At 34.5% G+C, this 20,995-nt stretch overlaps 1 long non-coding RNA gene across 3 annotated transcripts in view; it reads right to left on the bottom strand.

Annotated features, from left to right (window-relative positions):
- The window catches only part of LOC137642631 (uncharacterized), a 498,287-nt gene that overhangs the window by 150,851 nt on the left and 326,441 nt on the right, over nt 1-20,995 (bottom strand). For 2 of the 3 annotated variants that reach the window (XR_011044823.1, XR_011044824.1), the window contains exon 3: nt 1,630-1,647. This is a non-coding gene — a long non-coding RNA (uncharacterized lncRNA). Of the gene's footprint in view, nt 1-725; nt 1,648-20,995 lie in introns of those variants that run through there. The other variant, XR_011044822.1, reaches the window with a different exon arrangement.

Genomic DNA, 20,995 nt, shown 5'->3' with positions numbered 1-20,995 from the left:
GAAAATCTTTGCGACAATGTGCGTGAAATATTCAATTTCGCTCGTTAGGATACTATTACAAATTGGCCGTAAAAAACGGCAAAATTCCTGGAATAAATATTGAAAGGCATTTCCTGTTTTAAAAACGGAAATATTGACGTTAAAGAGTGATATTACGGTCACCAACTCGTAAAAGATAATACCAAATTAGGATAACCATTAAGGTCGCCAGTATTTATGAAAATACGACAGAGAACTATTTATTTTTACGCCGAATTTCCGATTAAAATTACGTTTTCTTTAACAGTGCGCGCACACGCATACATACAGGCGTTCTAAAGTAATACCCCAACTGTGACTATTGGGAGATGAGTGTTAAAAGCTCGCCATGGAGAGAAGGTTTGCTACAAATGACACACACTTTAGTGTGCCATTAGTATCGTATGAATGGGTACACGTATCGGTTAATCTTGTTTACAAACATGAAATGATGCATGACAAAAACTTAGAGAAAACTACAAGAAAAAACAAAAAAAGATGAAAACAGAGATTTCACCAAGCATCTGGCTGACATTAAGAGCGCAAATGAGAGCAACAAACTGCTTAAGAATACATGCAGATGTCAAGGGAGTCTTTGCCAACAGCAAGAGATTTAGTGTTCTACGTGTCAACTGTCAAAACCCTTATTGACAATAATTTCTGTCTTGATTAGACTGAATGATCACAAGGAACTATTCACATGACTTCCACTTCAAAACATTATAAAAGCTTATAAGAGTCGTCATCTGCATAACTGGACGAGAATTCTATAACCCACTTTCTTTCAATGGCTCATTTATGAGAGAGAGAGAGAGAGAGAGAGAGAGAGAGAGAGAGAGAGAGAGAGAGAGAGAGAGAGAGAGAGATTCATTAAAAGAAAAAAAGGAGCCTAAGAAAGCACACAAAACCGGTTTGAACAACAAGATAAGTAGATCCCTTTAAGAGGCAAGTGCTAATGGGCCAGTATGACTTCACATAATTAATGAACATCATTAACAGCCGTTGCAATCGTCGTAAAAAATAAACATACAACTGTTTTACGTCTTTCACAACTGAAAAAATAAAACACAGAAGCTGCTGTTCTTACATTCAGTGACAAAGACACATTATTAACTAAGATATTCCACGGATTTCTTAGCGAACTTTAATGGCAGGAATAAAACTTACTGCTCGCTTCTCTCTTTCACATAATAAAACTAAAAAAGCACTCCGAGTGTGGACCTCCGCCACGGCAGTTTATTTCTCGAAACACACTTGCCTTGTCCAGACTCAAATTATAGGACTTTCAAAATTTAATCACTTCCACGTCACATCATAAAAATTTGTCTTAGAAATTTTCACTACTCTATGAGTAAAATTGTGGCCAGGAACTTGTACACAAACACACAGACAAACAGGGGTAAAAACATAACCTCCTCCCAACTTCATCGTCGGAGGTAATTATTATGAGCTATGAACTACTCTAGAAGAATTATTGATTCAGTCGCTGCCAGTACTTTCCTTATCAGTTTCTTACTAAAAGAATCTAATCAATAACCCTCCACGTACAGTAAATGGAAAACATTTTAATTCAATGCTATCTAAGATAATAGCAAAAAGTAAGAGACCTACCTTCCTGTCACGAAACATCTGGGGAAAGAAAGGAAAAATTATATTAGTGATTAAATGACACTGAGAAATTATGATTCAGATTATACTCGTTTGCATACATAAATCTAAAACCTATTATTAATTCTTGACAATTTTTAACAGAATTCCAACCAACTACAATTTATAAAAAATTATAGCATAAAAAAATCATTGTTCGTACCTTATCATCTAATCAATATTAAAAATAATCAGGCAAGTGCTGTAACATTTATCTCGTCATAGTATATTGTGTATAAAAATACCTGATAACGAAAAAAAGTTCTTGGTAACGCAAGGTTTATAAATTATTACCACTTAGGCGTGCCTTGATAATGGTTCCATACATTCTCTAAAGTAGGGGTTTCACTGTGGAATAAGTAGACTACACCGTATATAAAAAGAGCCAAATTGATATCATGATAAACAATAATAATAAGTAAAAGCCTATTATTAAAAACATTAAGGAACTTAGTAAACAATGGTTTAACAAAATTTCATAACAAAATGGGAAGGCCCAGAAGATGGAAGGCATATGTGGCATTATTATTGTTATTGTTATTGATATTATATTATATTATATTATATTATTATCATTCATATTATTATTATAATTATCATAATAATTATTACAATTACTAATAATAATTATTATTATTATTATTATTATTATTATTATTATTATTATTATTATTATTATGCTAGTTGGGAAGTAGGGTGCTATAAGCCCAAGGACTCCAAAAGGGAAAAATCCCAGCGAGGGAAGGAAATAAGGAAATGAATAAACTACAAGAGAATTAGTAAACAGTTAAAATAAAATACCTTTAGAACAAAAACATTAAAATAAACCTTTCATATACTTCTACTATTAGCGTGCTTTTTTTCCCATTCGTATGGTGTAACATGGTTGCCTTCTTTTGAATGACTCTGCTTTGGCTTATGGGGTGGACCGTAGTTTATAAACTATAAAAAGGTAAAAAGGGAAGATAAATAAGACAGAATAGTGTACCCGAGAGTACCCTAAAGCAAGAGAACTCTAACCCAAGACAGTGATACATTATGACATTACCCAGGACTAGAAAACAATGGCTTTATTTTGGATTATCCTTCTAGAAGAGCTGCTCATCATAGCTATAGTCTTTCATCTACCCTTACCAAGAGGAAAGTAGCCAATGAACAACAATAGTGAAGTAATTAACCCATTGAGCGAAGAATTGTTTGGTAATCGTAGCGTTGTCAGAGAAGAGAGGAGACTGGAAAGAATCCGCCAAAAATGAGCCGTAACCAGTGAGAGGGATACAGTGTAGTACTGTCTGGCCAGTCAAAGGTCCCAATAACTCTCTAGTGGTAGTATAGCAACGAGTGGCTGGTGCCCTGGCCAACCTACTACCTGGTCGGTAAGAAGATACTTCTTTTGTTACGAGATTCTAAGGAAGTTATCATGATATGACTACTTGCAAAGGGTCGACAGAAGAAAGAAGCCGTAAAGATGAAACGCATTAAGGCATGCTGTTGATCATGAAGCTTATCCACACAGCGCATAACAGTAGCTCAAGCAGCCAGCTGTAAGTCTGGATTTTTTTTTTTTTTTTTGGCCTCCATTATTAAACGCCGCCCTCGGGTAATCACAATTTGAGAGCTATTATAAAATCTTCTATATTATGGAAACGTATTTGGAGTCGTAGAATGCAGCCATTCTAGCTAACGGGATAACAGCATAATTCTTGAAAACTGTTGTCCTAGGGGCACTGAAGGTATGAGTGAGTAGGCTGAAAAATAGTGACATTGCTATCTCCAATAACATCTGGCTGCGATTAAGAAAATTTTAAAAGGATCTTTAGAACACACGACCCTAACCAAAACAAGGCCTCCTTGCTAAAGGTATTCATAATTACCAAAATGTGACGGTAGTAAATAACTTCAATTTATCAATATTAATCTAAAGTATCTAGTGTGTATTATCAAAATAACCCATTAATAATTGATTAGTATGTACCGAAACCAGTTAACGTCCAATTTTCATCAATCAATATAAAAATCCTAGTTTATCCTTATTCTCTTGTCATCTTTATTTCCTACAACCTCTGAAGACCCTTTACTTTTCAGATCAACAATTGATGTTGCATCGAAGTAACTTTTGAGTTCCTTGTGAATTGGACTTTCTACTTTCTCTATCCGGAGACAATCTTGCTATATAATTATTTACTATAGAGTTTTCTATCAAACTACTTACCTATATGACTGTGAAAAAATGTGTCTGTTCCTTAATGAAACGGCTTAGATTAGTGCTACTTTCATTAGAAAATAATTCTTAATAATATTTGAAAGTGTCTTGAAACCTAAACCCAGCGTCGATTACTAATGTGGTTGATCCTGCATATAACTACCGAAATGTTTGGTTATAAACACCAGAATTACAGTTCCTGCTAGATGAAGTGGTTTTAATAAAAATGCAAATAAGTTTACATGAGGCAACAATTATTTCAAGAGAAATCATATCATGGTACCTTGTAGACAGGGTTTATATATATATATATATATATATATATATATATATATATATATATATACATGTGAGAGAGAGAGAGAGAGAGAGAGAGAGAGAGAGAGAGAGAGAGAGAGAGAGAGAGAGAGAGAGAGAGAGAGAGAGAGAGAGAGAATCTTTATATTTGTACGTATATATAAAGCTCTATGTAATTCATATATATATATATATATATATATATATATATATATATATATATATATATATATATATATATATATATATATAGACTATAAGCGTAAGCATTTATACAAATATTCAAAATACAAAATTTTAGTTGTAAAATTAAATGTCTAATCATATAAAAAAAAAAATTTGTCTCAAGTATATCAAAATTTTAGATCATTAACCAGATTTAAACTCTCCACTTAATTCAATGTGAAAAAAACCTGTTCGTAGCCTGCAAGATTGCACCATTTATAAAAAGGAATTTTCATCTATTTGATACAGGATGGAACTGATCACGCCACGATTCAGTAAGTTTGACATGATTAAGGTAAACTAGTTAAATGGGACTTTCGTAACAATAGAGGCATTCCTAAATTACACAGGAGCAATCACAATTGGGAGCAGCAATATTGCCACAGATTTCGTCACGGAAATCTTTATTACATAAAAAGGAGGAATTACAAGTACATTTGAAATAACACTTAAAAACAAGTCATTAAAGTATCGTCATTTACAAAAATAACTCGGATATGTTTACAAAGCTATTCATAAGAACATATTACTCCAAATAACACACGAGGAAACTTAGTTTCAAAATTGCTGACGCAGGAAAAACACACGAAAAATGTGAATATGGAATCAACACAAACGAATTTCGAAATTAAAAACTTCAGCCACAGTTAATCTTTATCGAAAATCTTATTTATTTAAGACTGAAAAAAACGGCCAATCTTGAATTCCTGATAACCGCAAAGTATTCGTAGGAGAACAATCCTCAACACTTAAGATCGAGAGAATCCCTAATGGTGAACCAGGTTATACAAATATAAGGAATAGAATCTCGTCTTACCAATCTACAGTTGTATGCAGTGGCATATACAAATATGAAATAGAATAGAAGTAAGAGGAATGGAATATGTCATTTATTATTTTCATAAAGCCTAATCATCTTCCCATTTAGCGGAGTCTTTCCTCTTCCTCTTACCTTCTCTTTCTTTCTTGTTAAGGACCTACTTTTTCTTATGGTTTTACTCGTCAAGTCAAGGCTAGATAAGAGCAAAAACAGTGTGTGGGCCGATCAACTTTCTCTCTTTCAAGAAAGAAAAATAAATACTCCAGTTACATGAGAATCGAGGCTATACAAACCAATTGCGCATATATACATATATAACAAAAAATAGTGTTAGGTCTGAATGAATTAATAAAAATGATTTTAATGATGATAGAAAACATGATATTATTCAAAACCCAACAATTTCAAGTGAGGCCCTAAAACAACCTAACCATAGAAAGAGAATAACTGACTAAATGCCGAAAGAGAGAGACTTGCTTGTTGCCAAAGAATCGTGTCAGAGCACAAATATGAAGAAAATATTCTTCTGCAATGACATAGAAAGACTTTGCTAATTCAGTCAAGGCATTTCAATTATTGTTCGCGTTAAGGAATTTCTACTTGCATTCAAAAGATCTTTAACTGAAGGATCTTCATAAGAAACATTTCTATCATCTTTCTTTACACCTTTAAGCGAAATTGTCTAATCATAATCTCAACTAGTTCTAATCGTGATCTCTCTCTCTCTCTCTCTCTCTCTCTCTCTCTCTCTCTCTCTCTCTCTCTCATTTTAACGTAAACATTTTGAGAGTACCTTTATATTCGACGCCGTAACTGGATCTATGCCTTGTAAACTGGATTGAAAATAAACAGACGGGATCCTGTTTTTAAAAGAATTCCAATATCGATAAAAAGATGTTAGATTACCGCAATACTATCAGGCAGATTTCTGGGAAATTTCAAGCAAAGTTTGCTAATCAAATCAAATATATATATATATATATATATATATATATATATATATATATATATATATATATATATATATATATATATATATACACATACATACATATATATATATATATATATATATATATATATATATATATATATATATATAAGACTGTCGTTACACCAATGTCCGGATGTATACTTTATGGAAAATTTTCATTTATACATCTTCCCAATCTCAGAATGGGGTATATGTTAAGAAAATATGACAGAATCAATATTATTAATTAAAACTATTCAATAGATTTCAATGATTACTGTGGACTCACAAGAATTTATTTGCCACTGAAAATAGGGATATTATCATCATTCTCTAAACACCTTCTGCCAGATGGTATACATCATTGTCATACAGTCTAAAGAATAAGCTATGCACCACCGACTGTGATTTCTTAAGAGCAGGATGAAAAAACAATAGTTAGCCTTTAAAATAACCTATGACATTCAAGAGAATGGCCAGGATGGGAAATATGATGGAAATAACCAAATCCCACATCGCATAATCACTAGTAAGCACCACCTCACATATTTCATACATACTATTAGGAACCAACTCTCATTAATTTAATTACCTACTACCAAGCACCAACTCACACATTTCATACCTATTACTAAGCACCACCTCACACATTTCATACCTACTAATAAGCACCAACTCATATTACGTACCTACTAATAAGCACCAACTCATATTACTTACCTACTACTAAGCACCAACTCACACATTACCTACTACTAAGCACACACAATAATTACCCACTACTAAACACCACCTCACATTACATACCTACTACTAACCACCAACTAGCACTTCAATTACCTACTACTAGGTATCAACTCAAATGAATTACCTACTACTAAGCACTGACTCGAACATTAATTACCTACTACTTAGCACTAACTCACACATTAGTCACCTACTACTAAGCACCGAGTCACACATTACCTACTACTAAGCACACATTAATTACCTACTACTAAACACCTTACATTCCATACTTACTACTAACCACCAACTAGCTCATTAATTACCTACTACAAAGTACCAACTCAAATTAATTACCTACTACTAAGCACCGACTCAAACATTAATTACCTACTACTGAGTACAAACTCACGCATTAATTACCTACTACTAAGCATGAACTCACATTAATTACCTACTACTAAGCATGAACTCACATTAATTACCTACTACTAAGCATCTACTTAAGCATTATTTACCTACTAATAAGCATCAACTCACATATTAATTACCTACTACTAAACACCGACTCAGACATTAATTACCTACTACTAAGCACCAACTCACACATCTTATACCTACTATTAAGCACCAACTCACACATTTCATATCTGCTACTAAGCACCAACTTAATTACCTACTAAGCCCCAATTCACACATTACTTGCCTACTAACAAGTACCAACTCGCACATTACTTGCCTACTACTAAGCATCAGTTCACAAATTACAGACCTGCTACTATGCAGCAACTCACATTACTTACTAACTATTATGCTCCAACTAACACATTACGTAACTACCACTGAGCACCAACTCACACATTGCTTACCTTCTACTAAGTACTAACTCGCATATTACATACCTACTAAGCGCTAAATCACATATCACTTACCTACTACTAAGCTCCAAATCACACCTTATAAACCTAATACTATGCAACAACTCACGTCAATTACCTACTACTAAGCACCAACTCCCATATTACCTACCACGAAGCACATACACATTAATTATCTACTACTAAACACCACCTCATATTACATACCTACTACTAACCACCATCTAGTACATTAATTACTTACTACTAAGCACCAACTCTCATTAATTACCTAATATTAAGCACCACTTCACACATTTCATACCTACTACTAACCACCAACTCACACAATACTTAGCTACTACTAAGAACCAACTCACCCATTACTTACCTACTACTAAGAACCAACTTACAAATTCCTTGCATACTACTAAGCACTAACTCATACATTACTTACCTACTACCAAGCCCCAATTTGCATAATACTTACCTACTACTAATCAACAAGTCACATATCACTAAACTACTACTAAGCTCCAAATAACACATAATATATGTAATACTAAGCAACAACTCACAAATTACATACCTATTACTAAGCACCAACTCACACAATACTTTCCTACTAATAAGCAACAACTCATACATACCTTACCTATTACTAAGCACCAACTCACACATTACTTACTACTACTAAGAACCAACTCTCACATTACTTGCCTACTAATACGCACCAATATGCACATAACTTACCTACTACTAAGCACCAACTCAAACATTACATTACTTGCCTACTACTAAGCCCCAACTCAAACATTACTTGCCTAATACTAAGCACCAACTCACACATTACTTGCCCACTATTAAGCACCAATTTGCACATTACTTACCTACTACTAAGAAAATAATTCCATGTTACTTAACTACTACTTAGCACGAACTCGCACATTGCTTGCATACTACTACGCCCCAATTTGCATATTACTTACCTACTACTAAGCACCAACTCACACAGTACATACCTACTACTAAGCACCAACTCACACAGTACATACCTACTACTAAGCACCAACTCACACAGTACATACCTACTACTAAGCACCAACTCACACAGTACATACCTACTACTAAGCACCAACTCACACACACTTGCCTACTACTAAGCAACAACTCACAAATTATTTACCTACTACTAAGTACCAAATCACATATTACTTGCCTACTACTATGCACCAATTTGCAAATTACTTACCTACTACTAAGCACAAGCTCACAAATTACTTGCTTACTACTAACCATTAACTTGCATATTTCATACTTACTACTAAGCACTAACTCACACATTACAAAACTGCTACTAAGCACTAACTCACACATTACTTACCTACTACTAAGCACCAACTCACATTTCACTTACCTACTAATAAGCAACATCTCAAACATTACTTGTCTAATACTAAAAACCAACTCACACATTACTTACCTACTACTAAGCACCAACTCACACATTACTTACCTACTACTAAGCACCAACTCACACATTACATACTTATTACTAAACACCAACTCACACATTACTTGCCTACTACTAAACACCAATTTGCGCATTATTTGCCTGCTACTAAGAACCAACTCACACATTACTTACCTACTACTAAGCACCAATTTACACATTACTTCCCTACTTCTAAGCACCAACTCTCAAATTACTTGCTTACTACTAAGCACCACCTTGCATATTACATACTTACTACTAAACACCAACTCTCACATTAGAGACCTCTTACTAAGCACCAACTAACACATTACTTACCTACTACTAAGAACTAACTCGCACATTACTTGCAAACTACTAAGCACCAACTCTTACAAAACACCTACTATTTAGTATCATCTCCCACATTACAGACCTAATACTAGGAACCTACTAAAACATTAACGGCCTACTACTAAGCAGCAACTCACACATTACTTGCCCACTACTTAGCACCAACTCGCCCATTGTATACCTACTAAAAAGCACCAACTCGCACATATTTACCTACTACAAACTCTTAACTCGTATATTACTTGCCTACTAAGCACCACCTTGCACATTACATATAAACTGCTAAGCACCATTTTGTACGTTAGATACCTACAACTAAGCACCGATTCACACATTACATACCTATACTAAGCACCAACTCACACATTACTTTCCCCCCTACTAAGCACCAACTCACACCTTACATACTACTGAACACCAATCTGCACATTACTTGCCTACTACTTAGTACCAACTCCCACATCTCAAACCTACTACTAAGCACCAACTCACACATTACTTGCCTACTACTAAGTACCCACTCAAACATTATTTGCCTACTACTAAGCCCCAACTCACACATTACTTGTCCACTACTAAGCATCAACTCGCACAATACATACCTATTATTGAGCACCAATTTGCTCATTACTTACCTACTACTAAGTACCAACTCCCACATCTCATGCCTACTACTAAGCACTAACTGACACATTAATTACCTACTACTAAGCAAAAACTCAAACATTACTTCCCTAATAATAAAAACCAACTCAAACGTTATTTGCCTACTACTAAACACTAAATCACACATTACTTACCTACTACTAAGCACCAACCCACACATTACTTGCCTACTACTAAACACCAATTCACACATTACTTGCCTACTACTAGGCACCAACTCGCACATTACATACCTACTATTGAGCACTAATCTGCACATTACTTGCCTACTACTAATTACCAACTCCCACATCTTAAACTTACTACTTAGCACCAACTCAAACATTACTTGCCTACTACTGAGTGCCAACACACATTAAATACCTACTATTCAGCACCGATCTGCACATTAATTGCCTACTTCTAAGTACCAATCCCACATCTCATACCTACTACTAAGCACAAACTCACACATTACTAGTATACTACTAATCATCAACAGACACATTACATACCTACTACTGAGCACCAATCTGCACATCAAGTTGCCTACTACTGAATACCAACTCCCACATCTACCTACTACTAAGCACCAACTCACACATTACTTGCCTACTACTAAGCACCAACTCACACATTACTTGACTACTACTAAGCATCAACCTACACATTACTTGCCTACTTCTAAGCAAAAACTCAAACTTTATTTGACAACTACTAAACATCCACTCATACATACTTGCCAACTACTAACCACCAATTCACACATTACTTACCTACTAGTAAGCACCAACTCCTACATTACATACCTACTATTGAGCACCAATCTGGACATTAGTTGACTACTATTAAGTACCAATTCTCACATCTTACACCTACTACTAATCATCAACTCACACATTACACACTTACTACTAAGCAAAAACCTGAACGTTACTTCCTTACCACTAAAAACCAACTCGAGCGTTACTTGCCTACTACTAAGTACCAACTCCCACATCTCATGCCTACTACTAAACTCTAACTGACACATCACTTACCTACTACTAAGCAAAAACTCAAACATTACTTCCCTAATACTAAAAACCAACTCAAAGGTTACTTGCCTACTACTAAACACTAAATCACACATTACTTACCTACTACTAAGCGCCAACTCTACTACGAAGCACCAACTCACACATTACATACCTACTATTGAACACCAATCGACACATTACTTAACTACTACTAAGTACCAATTCAAACCTTACTTACACTTTATTAAGCATCGTCTCACACATTATTTACCTACTACTAAGCACCGCTTTACAAATTACATACTTACTATTACGCATCAATTTGTATATTACATACCTATTATTGAGTACCAACTCATGCATTACTTGCCTATTAATAAGCACCAATTCCCACATTATTTATCTGATACTAAGCACTAACTCACACATTACTCAATCTCTAAAGAAGCATCAACGCACACATTTCTTAATCTCTAAAGAAGCATCAACTCACCTATTACTTACCTACTAATAAGCATCAACTAACGCTTTACTTGCTTACTACTAAGCACCAATTCACACATTACTCTATCACTAAAGAAGCATCAACTCACATATTACTTACCTACTACTAAGAACCAACTCTCATATTACGTTATCTACTAAGTTTCATTGAAATCATTGAAAAATAAAGTAGAGAGGGTGCAGTTCTAATCAAGTACCTTGAATTCACTTATAATTGAAGAGTTGTCTTTCACAGAAAAAAAGAAAAAAAAAGAAAAAAAGAGACCAATGTTTAAAAAACGACCAAATGTGAATATCAAGGAAACGTGTCTACGCATGAAATGATGGAAATGCTGAAGTGTAAGGACTTGTTTCGACGTGACCTCATCCCAATTGCTGTTAAAACACATTATGATTGGCTTTCTCCAATACCTTCTCATGTTTTAAAGATTCTTGATTATAGTATTGTATTAATTTGAAATATTTGTCTTTTATCTTTCTTTAATTATTTTCTGTAAGTTGCCGCTGACCATCGGGTTTTTCTTCTCTCTCTCTCTCTCTCTCTCTCTCTCTCTCTCTCTCTCTCTCTCTCTCTCTCTCTCTCTCTCTCTCTCTTAATGTGGAGGTCTTTTTGCAGCCGACTCAAAATTCTGGCCCATAATCATGTAGGATGGAATTTAAAAGGAATGTGACAAAATACTGAAATCAACTATCCGTTTTCTATAACAAATATCTCAATATTCAAAATGTTACAATTAACTCGAATTTGTATTTTCAGACTATAGTTTAAGACAGATTCAATCAGAGACGTCATCTTTTCTTAATAAATTGGTGGTCTTGTTGACGATACATTATAAAAATAAATACGTAAAATAAAGTGAAAAATATACAAATGTAATAAAAAACAATTATATCTAATTCTTATACTTTTTCCTAAAACCATCCTTTCGAGACATAAGTTGGTTTTATAAAGGTGGCAAACGTCATCACAGCATTCGCTTTGTAAACGAATCGTGAATTGAAATTTAATAAAATTCATACATATTTGATACTTTTATACAGCTATATAGAGAAGGATTTACCTGTTTACATCAACATTCAATGCTGCACGACAAGAAGAAATCACGAATCAGATAATTATGACCCGAAAACCATATATATTTAGCTCGCTTTCTTTACTGAATACTCATTTCACCGACGAAATAATTCAACGATGCATAAAATTTCTGAAGATTTGCTACCAAATAAGATAAAATAAATTCAATCACTTTTATTGATTTCAACTTAATCTTACAAATTTAAGAGGATACTACAAAGCAGCATGTCAAATGTGCAAAAAGCATAAAAATCATACATTATATACATGTATACATACATATATATGTGTGTATGTGTATAATAAATCGATCCTAGTTATTAATACGTGACTTTATACATCTGTATATATCAACCTTCAAATAGCCCTTAATTATGAATTCACTTTCCTTTCATAACAGCATACACCCAATTGGGAAAGTATGATAATCATGACATAAAGTGCATATACCTTCGCTAGAATTCAAAGTTCCGTCTATTAGATTTGATACAGGAATGACCATGACTTATCCTTCTGTATCAAATAAAAAGGGCATCTGTGAAATTAAGGTCACGGTACGGGAAATGTGTGTATTTCCACCTTCACAGAAGTTATTTTTAGGCTACAATGGATTCTATATTAAGGGATACTTGTGGCAAAATATTGAAAAAATAAAATAGGGGGGACTTTTGGAAAGAACCAAGATGAGTATGGTGAGGTGAAGTGCTGGAATAGCACTACTGGAAAGGAAGGAGAGTCGAGGTATAAGAAAAATGTGTGGTATAGGTAATATAAATAAGAAGGGCTAGGGAAGCTCGTCTAAGATACTAAGGCCATGTAATAAGAAGATAGGAGGCGAAACCAATCAAGAGAGCTAAGAACATGTCTGTGATAAGGAGGAAGAGTGTGGGTGGGGCGTCAGCTGATAATATGGGCGGATCCTGTGAGGATGGATATGGGTGGGGTGGGCCTGGGGGGAGAAGCAGCAAGGAATAAAAATTGACGTAAAAAGTTGACACGAGTGGCCGACCCTGCTATACAGCGGGATTAATAAGGTCGAAAGAAGAAGAAAGAAGATTTAAAAAATATATTATACCCTAAACACATATACACTGGATATGTATATTTATATACATACACACACATTATATATATATATATATATATATATATATATATATATATACACACACACACACACATATATATATATATATATATATCCGTATGTTATTTCGTTATTGTGAAAAGCTTTGCAATTGGAGAGAGAGAGAGAGAGAGAGAGAGAGAGAGAGAGAGAGAGAGAGAGAGAGAGAGAGAGAGAGAGAGAGAGAGAGAGAGACACGATTATACGGGCACAATATCATGCATAAACATTACACACAAATATTCTGTATATAATCACATAAGTTTATATATATATATATATATATATATATATATATATATATATATATATATATATATATGCGTGCGTGTGCATGTGCGTGTGTACAAAGATCGATAGTGATACAGGAAATAAATACTTAGAAATATAAATGTTAAGGAGTTCATTGCATGACTGCAGCTTTTCATAATTTCTATGTGCGTGTCTGTCATGACAGAATCATAGGAGAGAGAGAGAGAGAGAGAGAGAGAGAGAGAGAGAGAGAGAGAGAGAGAGAGAGAGAGAGAGAGATTCACCTTTTGACAGCAATGGTTCGATAACCAAAACCTTATTAAACTTTCAACCGATATCACATTATCTCCTCTATTATTTATTCCAAGGAAATTATGATTTGCAATTGACCAGGTGTTATCAACTCGCAATAAAGGACTTGGTTAAGACGCCTAATGACAGTGGTAGTTTTGCCTTCCACTTTCATTTCCGTTTCGTCCAAGAGAAACTGCATCAGGTGTTCCGAGAAGGTAATTCAGAAGAGAATCCCATTTTCTTCTATTGATCAAAATAACAATGACCTCATTTTTTTATTCCAGGGAAATGAATTTATCATATGATATCTAACAGAATATGTCAGATCATTATCACTAACTTATTTCTTACGGTTACTGAACTATACAGTTCCCCCCAACGCACACACACCTGATAATTGAATGAAAGTTGCGTTAACGTTGTGCTAAGCTGGAAAGATGGTATAAGCTATAATTGAGACCCAAATGCTACTTCCCAATTGTGCCATTTCTCGATGGGAAAAAATGTCTTACCAGATCTTAAACTGGTTAGACGTCGGGTGTCTGTCAAGGTTGTAGACTAAACGAAGTAAATTACCAGCTGTAATAAACTTAATTTCATTTTTACCAAAATGTAATAGTATCTAACGACCCAACATTTCAAGATAATTATTTTGTTACCTTGAAAAGCTCTACAATTTCAGAGAGAGAGAGAGAGAGAGAGAGAGAGAGAGAGAGAGAGAGAGAGAGAGAGAGAGAGAGATAACAATCATAAGGCCACAATAACAATAAGGATGTTGATATAGTATTGTTTGACTACAAAAAATGTTTTACTGTGACCTTGCAATGTTAGTTGTAATGTTTTTACCCTACGTTGAAGGTTATGTGACCTGCAGATTCGGGTTGGCTGCTTAGACGATTTTAATAACTATATTTAGCCCTAGTTCCTCTAAACACTACTATTGTGTTGTCCAGTTCTCTATAGCCATATATAGTGTTTCGTATTCTCTCTCTCTCTCTCTCTCTCTCTCTCTCTCTCTCTCTCTCTCTCTCTCTCTCTCTCTCTCTCTCTCTCTCTCGTTTGGAACGATGAATCATACACCCGGGGGTATTCTAAACTCAACAATGATTATGAAACGCGTCTCCAACTGCTACTGACGCTTGACTAACACGGGATTGCTATATTCAGGCAACCTTTCCTCTTAACAAATAGCAATGATGATGATGAGGAGGAGGAGGAGGGGGAGGATGAATAATAATAATAATAATAATACTAATAATAATAATAATAATAATAATAATAATAATGAATTACGACTTTTTGGGCAAAAATTAATCACAGAATAAATATGATAAGACTGAAACGAAACACCAGTGAGGCCAATATTAGATCACAATGATGTGAAAATGGAAACAATAACCTTAAGCCCTGTTTAAGGTATGACAATTGGCCACAAAATTAACAAAATAATTTATACAAAGACACTTTAAAATTAATCAATTACTGTAAAATTCATGGGAAAAATGCACCAATGGCAACCTAAACTCGATAATAGAATAATAGCAACTTTGTAAGTAAAGTTTAAGACAAACAGCATAAAGTAAATCAATATGAAATAAATTAAAAAAATAAGAAAAATCCATATAAGCATGACCTAGATATATGAAGGCCATGTAAAATCAGAGTAATGAGTTGACGGGAAAATACTGTAATAGCAAAGAAAGCAGTGGGTTAAACGGTTGCAAAGACAACAGCAAACCATCTATTAAGGTAACACGACTTGCAAAAAAAAAAAAAATGAGATGAACAAAGAATTTCAATCTGACACGTATTAGGTAGACAAACAACTACGGTTGCTAATTCAATCCGCACAGATTGGCAAAGAAACATCTGTACAGGCTACTTGAGCTCTTCAAATTCACACCACTGCATGTGGGTATCACTTTCTATTCACTTCAAGGTCAAGGCCAGCGAAGTAATAACCCTTTCTCTTCTGCAAACGAGTTCCTCAGACCTTGCCCAAAGGGTTAATGGGAAAATGATATATGAGAGAGAGAGAGAGAGAGAGAGAGAGAGAGAGAGAGAGAGAGAGAGAGAGAGAGAGAGAGAGAGGGGGGGATAAAAAAGTAACCTTTACAAATTAAATCATTATCGAATTAGGTGGCAAAGAAAAAACAGAACTCTCGTTGCATATAAATTGCTTGGAATAGAGAGAGAGAGAGAGAGAGAGAGAGAGAGAGAGAGAGAGAGAGAGAGAGTTTCCTTCACAGAGTCTTTTACACTCAATGGGCCTTTTCTGGTGTTCTTCGGAGCTGCTGTAAATCTACCTAATTGTCTTTATATATATATATATATATATATATATATATATATATATCACTACAACCTTAACATCAAATTCCTTTCTATAAAACGCAGCCTACGTTAACTGCATGCAAAAACCAACATTCAACAAACGTCAGATTAGCGCAAGTAGGTATTTGGCAACAATGTCACCCTTAGTTACCTGTAATAAAACGAATGGAAAAAACTTATAAAGTCCTGGATAGTTTAAATACCTTTCCCATGAATCACAAAGAGAGAGAGAGAGAGAGAGAGAGAGAGAGAGAGAGAGAGAGAGAGAGAGAGAGAGAGATAATCTGTCAAGTCTGACTTGAAATTGGTTTTTGGTACAAGACTTATCATTATAAAAATGACCCACGATGATAAAATTAACTATTTATATAAACTTATTTGATAGAAATCATGTCTACACAAGCGTTATATTCATACAACGAAGTCTCTTTTCTTTTACAGATATTATTTTAGTTTTTATAACTCAGGGTTGTATTGTAAATAGCCTATTAGAAACGTTCATGTCTCGCAATCTGTTAAACAGGAATGCAAGTCCCACTTAAGCTCGATAGTGTCTAATAGTGTCTGTAACCTCACCGTCCTTCTGAGCTATGTAGGGGGAGGGGATTAGTGGAGTCTGTAAGTCTATCAGCCGAGTCATCAGCAGCCATCGCCTGGTACTTCCTGGTCTTTCCTTGGTTGCATTGTCATGCCCCTTGGCTCCATCATTCATGAACGACCTTTAATCCTTCAAATCTGCATCACTCACAAAGGGAATCTTATATTCTCTAATTACCGCCATATAACACTGATCGAATTCTTAACCTATAGTTTCCGTCGGGATGATAAGTATCACTACTTTTTTTAAAAGAACCCTACACAATTAAATGTTCATCTGTCTTAAAATCAGTCATTTCCATCATCATTCTCCTACAGTAATGCAAATTTCCCTTTTTTTCAATAAAATATAGAATTACATTTAATTTATCATTATACTTCCATGCTTGCTAACATATTGTAATTACGGCTTCTTTCATCTCGAAATTGCCACCAGAGTTCTGCCTCGAGATATTATTTTTACGGTTTTACATAATACCCTTAAGTATTATTAGAACTTCCTATTACCATCGTAAAACAATGTATTTTCACCTGAAATTTCGTTCAAGTTTTATGGCTCAGCTTTGAATTCTGTCTCGAAACGTGGAGAAACTTTAAGCAGAAAATCTTATCCTTGAAACCTGGATGAAAAAATGTCAGAGCAGAAGGTCTTTCTTATGAAACAAAGACTTCCATTATCCCTTTTTAGCATAATCTTTTAAGTTTACTACACAGCACACCATATGTATAAAGAGTTAATAGAATCTCTCCTTGACAGACAGATTTAGCCGTCAATAAAAAATAAAAAAAAAGATTGTTTGAAAATAATTTGCGGAGGACGACCATCTGGTAAACTAAGAAAGAAGAAAAACAAGGATGAGGCCGGAAGGGACAAGAAAAAAACGTTATTACGTGTGTCAGGATATGATTGAGCAATAAAAATAACTATTCCATGGCAATTGCCTTACATCCGTTTTGCGATAAATAAAATAGCACATCTCTTTTCAACACCAGCAGATTGACAAATCATTTTCTGTGAATGACAAATAGTATGTCATCTGATAACGTTTCTCTCTCTCTCTCTCTCTCTCTCTCTCGCTCTCTCTCTCTCTCTCTCTCTCTCTCTCTCTCTCTCTAATATAAACACACACACACACACACACACACACACATATATATATATATATATATATATATATATATATATATATATATATAGCCGATTCCCTAATCAGAAGGTAAATCTGTGGAAGAGCAAAACCATGATCTCTGTCACATTCATACTTTGCTTCATAATGGTGAATGAAGGCCCTCTACACTACAGTAACCTTCTTCACAACACGCATACTGTTTGTCTATCAATGCGTTTATAACATTTCTAAGTTCCTCTAAATTCCTCACTCTTTCATTTATTCTTACCTACAAACTATTGTGCGTAAAATATGAGAAGCTGTAAAACTTTCCTTGTAGGGGGTTGTAAACAATCGCATTTTAAACGAGTTTTTCATGGAAATTTTTGACGAACAGACCAAACGAAGAGATAAACCAAGAACTGTTGAGCAGAATGTAAAAAGAAAATCGGGGACAATTGACCCAACAAATGGATCTAAATATATGGAAAGACACCGACTAGAAATATCGCTGGAATTAAATGGAGTTAGACTTCTACTTATGAACATAAATATTATGATAAAATAATAATTATGCACTTTGCAAATTAAAAACCTTCCACTGAAATTCTGATCGAAGTCGAGAAGTTACGAATATCATGATACGCCATGGCTACGATTAAGACACTCCAACTGGTAGTGGAAGACTCAATAAACTGGATATTGGATATGTATCCCAATGATGGTTGGCGAGACACATTGGTATTCAAGGTTATAGTGCCACGGGTATGAATCACAATGAGGCCCGAAAGGCCAGTAGAGAAAGAGAGAGAGAATACGAACAATATATATATGCACACACTATATATTTCATATATATATATATATATATATATATATATATGAAAGATCCCATTGCAGTGAAACAAGAAGCTGAATTTGGCTGAAATCGATGTTCCACTCAATAATCAATATAAGCATCGATCAAAGCAGAATCTTGTCAGATGACCATGGCCTTGAATGAATTGTGAGCATGGTTATATTTTCTCAGTAGGAATGGTAAATAACATCACTTGCTAAATGTTGAGCAATAATGACGATATGGCAATATGACACTTGTCCCACTTCCAAATAGGTTGTCAGTGGTCATTTTAGATTTGAACTAAATTCCAAACAACAGAAGGGAGGGATGGTTAATACTTTATGTAGCACAGACCTTTACAAAAACATTGAGTAAACATGGAGAATATTGCTTAATTAACCAAGATAGAAATAGAAATAACGAGGGTCCAAAATATTAACATAAGGAAAATTACTTCCTGCCCTTATTGCGATTTTCTATCTACAATTTGTATAATAATCTTGAATGGCCTTTTCCAGTTTTATGAATGTTATCTCAATGTTCTCTCTCCAGTTCTATGTCTGTGCTCTTTCGACATTTATCTGTTCTCACAGCTATCTCTTAACAGCATATTCCAAAGCTAATCCTTACATTTTTATCGATATCTTAGCTAAGACCCTTTTTTCAGTCAAGTGGAGCTTTTACCTGGTTTTCCATTTTTTCTGGCCCATCCGATTAGCATGCTTCAATTTTCCCGTAATAAATTTAAGCGGCCGCTAAAAAAAGTAACAAAGTTTTGGGACCAAGAAGGTCAGGTCTCACCCAGCCTTTCATTACTTTCGCTTCAGGTGAAAAAATAATTCCTACATAATGAGCAAGTAGTGGTGTTTCTTCAGCCTACGACATGCAATTGACCTATCTAGTTAAAATATTATTTGCCGTTAACCATTAAGTCGATTTTCTGGACTTCATCCTTTAACTTTATTTACGTAGATGTTGACGGCTCGGGTCGCTTAACAGAGAACTGATGATAAAAAGGATAAAAAGATTAGAAAAATTATTACCTTGTAGTTTCTCGCATCTGTATGGGAGCCTTATCTACAGTGAATCAAATACTAATTGACAGGCTTCGCCATTCACCTCTATGTCTATCACTTCTAATGTAAAAAGACCCTTTCTTCACCATCTATATAGTACTTTCAAGGCTTTCTCATTTTTCTTTCTTTCAAGATCCCGTAATTATATACACTTTTTTTACCAGCCAATCATCCACCAAATTATTTACACTTCATTGAACTATCTCAAAACGGGCAAATCAATCTGTTCACCCAAGTTAATACTTTAAGCACCTTTGCATAAGTTAATGACAGTTCAACACATTGACTTAGACATAACATATGTTATTCACCTATTTACAAATTCTTACACATATTTCACATCTGTCATGAGGACTTTTAATCACACTCAGCACGTTTCTTTCCATATCGCATCTCTCTTATTTCTATCACAAGTTCTTATATTAGATGTATGTCAGTAATAGTTTTTCATTTGCTCTCAAACTGCTACTTTCAAAATTGTTTAATAAACAAACAAAAAACTCCACTTGTTCGACAGCAAACGTTCCTT

This window comes from Palaemon carinicauda, chromosome 1 (genome assembly GCF_036898095.1).
Source record: "Palaemon carinicauda isolate YSFRI2023 chromosome 1, ASM3689809v2, whole genome shotgun sequence".
Taxonomy (NCBI): domain Eukaryota; kingdom Metazoa; phylum Arthropoda; class Malacostraca; order Decapoda; family Palaemonidae; genus Palaemon; species Palaemon carinicauda.
Note: the sequence above shows the minus strand (reverse complement) of the source record. Positions and strands in the feature narration are given on the sequence as shown.